Consider the following 5,546-nt stretch of genomic DNA (forward strand, 5'->3'; position numbering starts at 1 on the left):
CTCTTCTTTCTTTTTTCCTTTCTCCTGTCCCAGTTGTTCTTTCCTTTTGATGGGCATTCTTAAATAGTATCTTTCTCCTCAGCTTGCTCAAAACCAGGAAGCTTCATGCTAACGAAGAACCTAAGTGAGGCCGTGTGCAGGAGTCTTATGAAACTGATTTGCAGCCTCTTGCTATACTTGGCCATGGGAGATGGCTCTCATTCTGGCTCTCCACCCTCTGTGGGGGAAATGCCAGTCGGGCCAGCCTGTTGGCTCTGGGAAAAGCTTCCTTGAAAGCAGTGCCCACGTTTTGCAGAGGCCAGGAGGTACTCCTGGGTGCCAGAGGCCTCCTTCCCAGAAACTCCTGTTCTGTGTCCCACCGTGGAAATAAAGTCCGAGACAGGAACCAATGTTCCTGCTAGTGCAGAGAGGCCATCTCTTCGGTAACCACACAGCTAGTCATTTTTTCATTTTCTTCCTTGAAAAATCCATCTGTACTAATCACAGGAGTCCTGATGTTCACATAGAGAAATCCTGTGGTAAACATTTATTTATTTATTTTGCCTTTTTGAGACAGGGTCTCACTGTGCAGTTCAGGCTAGCTTTGAGCTCACTTTGTAGCCTATGCTGATCTTGAACTCTCTGAACGATCCTCCTGTCTCAGCTTTAGTGTACCTGTCTCTGCCTCCTGAGTGCTGGGATTATAGCATACACCACCACACCTGGCTTTTTGGCAAACATTGTTAACCTCCAAAGTAAGACCTTTTTGGTTTTTTGAGACAGCCTCACTATGTAGTTCAGGCTGGCCTTGAGCTCACTAGTTCCAGGTCATCTTCAAACTCATGACAATCCTCCTGCCTCACCCTCCATAGTGTTGGAGTTACATGTGTGTACCACCATGCCCAGCTCAAGATCTTTTCTTTAAAGATGAAAACAATAAGCAACCTTGTTTTTGGAGATAAGTTTATTAGCCTGGAACTAATTTGGAGCCTTTCACAACATTGCCAAGGATGGCGGACTTTGGTACTTAGGGAGTGGAGATTTTACGAGAAACACCCCCCACATTCTTCCAGGATCAACTTCTTTGGCTTCAATTGTACCCACCTTTTGTTTTTCCTGATAAAAGTTGTGATTTAAATTATTTTCCTATTCAGTAATGATGAGGAAGAAGCAACTTCACCATGAAACACAGAGGCTGAAGAATAAGTGGACCATGGGGAATATTAATAATTATATAGGGGAAAGGAACTCCCAGCCTACTAGATGTCCAGTATGAGTTTGTGTTCTCTAAAATCAAAGAATGGATTTTGGGAACAACGGAGGTTAAGAGCAGAATATATTTACTGAGAGAAAGCAAGCTTCTGTCCAAGAGAGAAACAGAAGGGGTCCCAAGTGGGTTGCCGAGGACCCTGCTTTATCTAGGGATTTTTATAAAGCAAAACCACAAGGTGGGGCAGGTCCAAAGTGGGTAAAATGGGAACTTGCAAGGTGGGTATGAGGTGAGAAAGGGTTAACCAATAAGATTATGAGTATAATTGCTCAGATAAGATTGATTAAATCAGGGTCCAACAGGGAAGTAAGTCGTGTAGCAACGGAAACAGGGCCTTTGGCTGTAATAGGTTGGATTAGTGGCTTCTTCTGGCTTCCTCAAGGTGATCAACATATCAAGGTAATATCTCTTTACAATATCAATCCCTAAGATTTATTCTTAGGATGTGGGTACATTTGTTTAATCTTTTGTCTTGAGATCTGGCTCACAGTGGGAAGTGTCTCCTGCAAAGTTTCAACATATCTGGTCTTCTGCACTGGCTCCTTTGAGGGACCAGCCCTGTCTGACTGTCTATAATATTCTATCTAGTTTAGCTGTCTGTAATAATACAGCTGCCTATAACAATATGATGCTTAAGCTTTGTGGTTGTAGGGGCTAGGAAACATGGCACAAACTGTGAGATATTTTCTACACTGTAACTGTGGGATTTGTGCACAGTGTATATCACTAGAGGCTGAACCCAAAGCCTTGTGTGCACACACTACTGCTAAGCTACACTTTCAGCCCCATAATACATATTTCTATATGTGTTTTAGTTATAGGGGTTTGTGTATGTGTTCAGTTATAGTGTTTTAGTTAATAGGGATCCCAGAGGGAAATGGGGTTGCATTTACACTAAAGTTGGCCTCACTCCAGAGAAGGTGTGGTGTCCAGGTACGCACACAGGGCATAGGTGAATATGGTTCTTCTACTCTCTGTAGATGCACTTCTGTATTTTGTTATCTGTTAAACCGTACAAACTTCATGTATGTCATAAAAATTATCAGCACAGTATTATGGCAAAACAAGAATAGTTTACTATTGGCTATTTTTACATCAATGACATTGAATTTCAGAACTAAAGGAATTTTTTAAAAAGTAAATTTAATAAGTTCTAAAAGACAGAAACTAAAAAGTGTGTTTCCTTTGCCTTAGGAACTTTATTTTCCTTAAGAGATTGTCCCTCTGGACTCTTGGGGTTATAATGAATAACAGAAATGAAAGCAGGAATACTACGAGATATTTTGAAATAGAAATGTGTCCTTAAAAACATGGTAATTATTGACAGGGTTTTTAAAGTGTGAGAAATGAGCTAAAAGCCCTCCTTCGTGCTCCCCCTGCCAGTGTATACTTGCTGGGAAAGAAGTAGCAGTGCTTTGGGAAGCAGTGAAGAGATATCAAAAGTGTGGGTCAAAGGGGTGAAGACAGGTGCAGGAAAAGCAAGGGACTGAGAAAAGGAAGCAGGTGGACTGAGCAGGCCCTGGAAGGGTGCTCAGACCCATCAGAAAGATTTCAGGAAGCCCTTGTTAGGACGTGAGTGCTTAAGAATGGGAGTAATTCTCATTCATTCTTGCAGCCTTTCTGCCCACCTCTCCATACCAGCGAGCCAGTGCTCTTAAAGTTCATCTGTGTGCCCTGCAACTCTAGTCTGTGATGCCCTAGTAGGATGAAGGGGAACATAGGCGAGATGCATTTCCTCTTACTCCGGCTCCCCATTACCACCTTTTACTTTGTGGTCTGTTTGTCAGCCTACACCAAGTGGCTAATACTGCCTAGTGAGCATGAAATAAATGTTTAAATCATTTTCCCCTCTTGATTCAGGATCTATTTAAGTAGTCCAGTCTGGCCTTGCACTCCTCTAACAGTATTGTATATAGCCCAGGCTGACTTCAAACTTTTCATCCTCCTGCCTTAGCCTCCTGAATGCTGAGATTACAGGTGCGTGCCACCTACCACATCTGACTAGAAGAAAACAGAAAATGAGAAATTGTGAACCTTCTTACTAAAAGTTAAGGCCATGCATCTGTTTTTGTAAACAGCATTTGCCTTATTAAAACGGACACATTCGAGAAAAGTAAATTGAGAGAACACATGTGAGTCAGCTGATTAGATTCTGAACTGGACGGACTTTGTCCCTTGGCTTATGAACAGCTGTCCTAGGACCTTTTGAACTTCTGCCGACAAGTAATTTTGAAAAGGCTGGCAGAGCTGGTAATAGGTAACGGAAAGAGTGCTGTGTCCTTGGCTTTGGTTATCATAGAGTCAGGTGGATGAAGAAGCCAGCCAGTTCAGCCAGATAGCCTGTGAATTGTCGGATCATTCTGAGATGAAGAAATGAATCCTACATGGTTGCTAGACTTGACTTTTCCCCTAAAATTCACTGTTGTTTTAGGAACTTAGAGCATGAAGGAAATGGCCCAGATACTGTCCATTTGACTACTTTCTAGCTGAGACATCAGGACAGTTACTTAACTTCCCTGACCCTGTTTCCTCATTTGGGAATATGGGAATAAGATTTTTACAGAGCTATTGGAACATGTTAAGACCAAGAGGAGATTACAGTGAGATGCTGTCTAGCACTGAGTAGGAACTTAATAAGGGCCAATTACTATTTGAGCCAGAATTTAGCTTTTATAAAGAATAGGTTTTTTTTTTTTTGAGAAGTTAGAGAAGGGGGGTAGTACTGAGGATTGAACCCAGTCCCTGTAACATCCACAGCCCTTTTTAAAAATTATTATTATTTAGGCAGGTCTTGCTAAGTTTTAGTTTTAGACAGGATCTTGTTAGATTTGTACTTAAAATCCTCCTGCCTCAGCCTCCTGGAATCATAGGTTTGTGTCACTGCATCCTGTTTAGGACAATTATTCTTTATATTATTATGTTCTTTATTTTTTTAATTGGGAAACACGAATGGTTTATTCAGGCCAAAAGCTTGATTATAAAAGGAGATGTTTGTCAGACCTGCAAGTGCCTGTAATCTAGTGGATTCTGGGTGCAAAGATACCAGTTTACAACTACCGAAGCCTGCATACGACAGAGGCTTCAATCATCTGTTACTTTTTCTTTCTTTTTTTAAACACTACCGTGAAGTTCACTGAAGTCAGAACTGAACAAAATGAATGCAGTCCCACACTTGTACGCACAGAAAGAATCGTGTTCTAGAAGAATGGGTGCAAAGACGATAGGGAATTTGGTAAATGTGAGTGTCCCTGAGCTGCTGAGGACGGAACCCTAGGGGGCCCATAGAATACTTTGTATTTCCGTCACCGGCTCCAGTTCGTGACAGCTCGGTTTGTGGCGGCAGTGTGCGTGTTTTCTCTTTTGAGTCAGTGAGGCACGAGACAAGTGATTTCCACCCTGAAGCTCCTGCTGCTGCTTGGCTGTAGTAGATATAGAGGGTTGTGACTCTTAACTTTAAACATTTACGTAAATCCAGCCTCCTCGCCCCTTGAAAAGCCTGGGTCTTGTCTCGGCACCTTCCCGGAGGTGATTGCCCTGCAGGGGCAGGACTGGGTAGGAGTGGGGACGAGGAAAGGGGGAGGCCGCCTGGCGGGGCGCCCACCGGGAGGTCCGGCTGATGGAGGTGCCTGTCGGCGGGAGCCGGGGCGGAAGGGCTGAGCGCGGCCGCGGCGATGCGAGGTGTCCGGCAGGGGAGGCCGGCGAGGCGGGCGGCGAGCGCGTGGGTCGCCGGTGCCCCGGTTCTGCGGACGGCGCCGCGCCTGCCGCCAGCCGCACTCCCTCCGACCCACCGACCGACGCTGCTGCTTTCTCTCCCCTGTGCTTTCAGACAGGAAGTGCACGGCTGTCTGTAACGTGCTGCCGGTCCCAGGATGGAGGAGTGAAGTCGCGCCGCCCGCGGTCCCAGCCTCCGGAGCCCGCCGCCCGCCGGTCCGAAGCCGAGTCCAGAGCGCCCTGAGGGAGCAGGGTGGCCGCCGGGTCCAGGTGCGCGCGGGAAGGGGGGGGGCACGCGGGACCGCGCCGTGCGCCCCGGGCTGCTTCCAGCCGGCGGCCGGGCGCTCTTGTGGGCGTCCTGGCTCCACCCGCCCTGCTCCTGCAGGCTCCCCCAGCGGCTCGCCGGGCTCGGGCGCCGTCCAGGTGTGTCGGGCATGGGCGGGAAGCCCTGGCTGCGCGTGTCCTCCGGAGTCCCCAGTTGGCCCCGCCACCCTCTCTGCTCTGTTCTGCTGCCTGGAGCAGCAGCTCTTTGTTCCTCTCTCTGGCTGAGGGTGGTCCGTGTAACTGTTCTGCTACTGAGGTTGGT

The 5,546-nt window shown here is 46.6% G+C and overlaps 1 protein-coding gene across 2 annotated transcripts in view; it reads left to right on the forward strand.

Moving 5' to 3' along the window:
- Lrrc8d (leucine rich repeat containing 8 VRAC subunit D) overlaps positions 1-5,546 on the forward strand; it is a 114,068-nt gene that overhangs the window by 21,184 nt on the left and 87,338 nt on the right. The window contains exon 1 of one of the 2 annotated variants that reach the window (XM_003479154.5): positions 5,092-5,230. The exons of the other annotated variant lie outside the window; for it this stretch is intronic. The gene's annotated coding sequence lies outside the window, so the exon portion shown is untranslated. Of the gene's footprint in view, positions 1-5,091; positions 5,231-5,546 lie in introns of those variants that run through there. 2 annotated transcript variants of the gene reach the window in all.

This window comes from Cavia porcellus, unplaced genomic scaffold (assembly GCF_034190915.1).
Source record: "Cavia porcellus strain 051 isolate PalLab524CR breed Dunkin Hartley unplaced genomic scaffold, mCavPor4.1 scaffold_1, whole genome shotgun sequence".
Classification (NCBI taxonomy): Eukaryota; Metazoa; Chordata; class Mammalia; order Rodentia; family Caviidae; genus Cavia; species Cavia porcellus.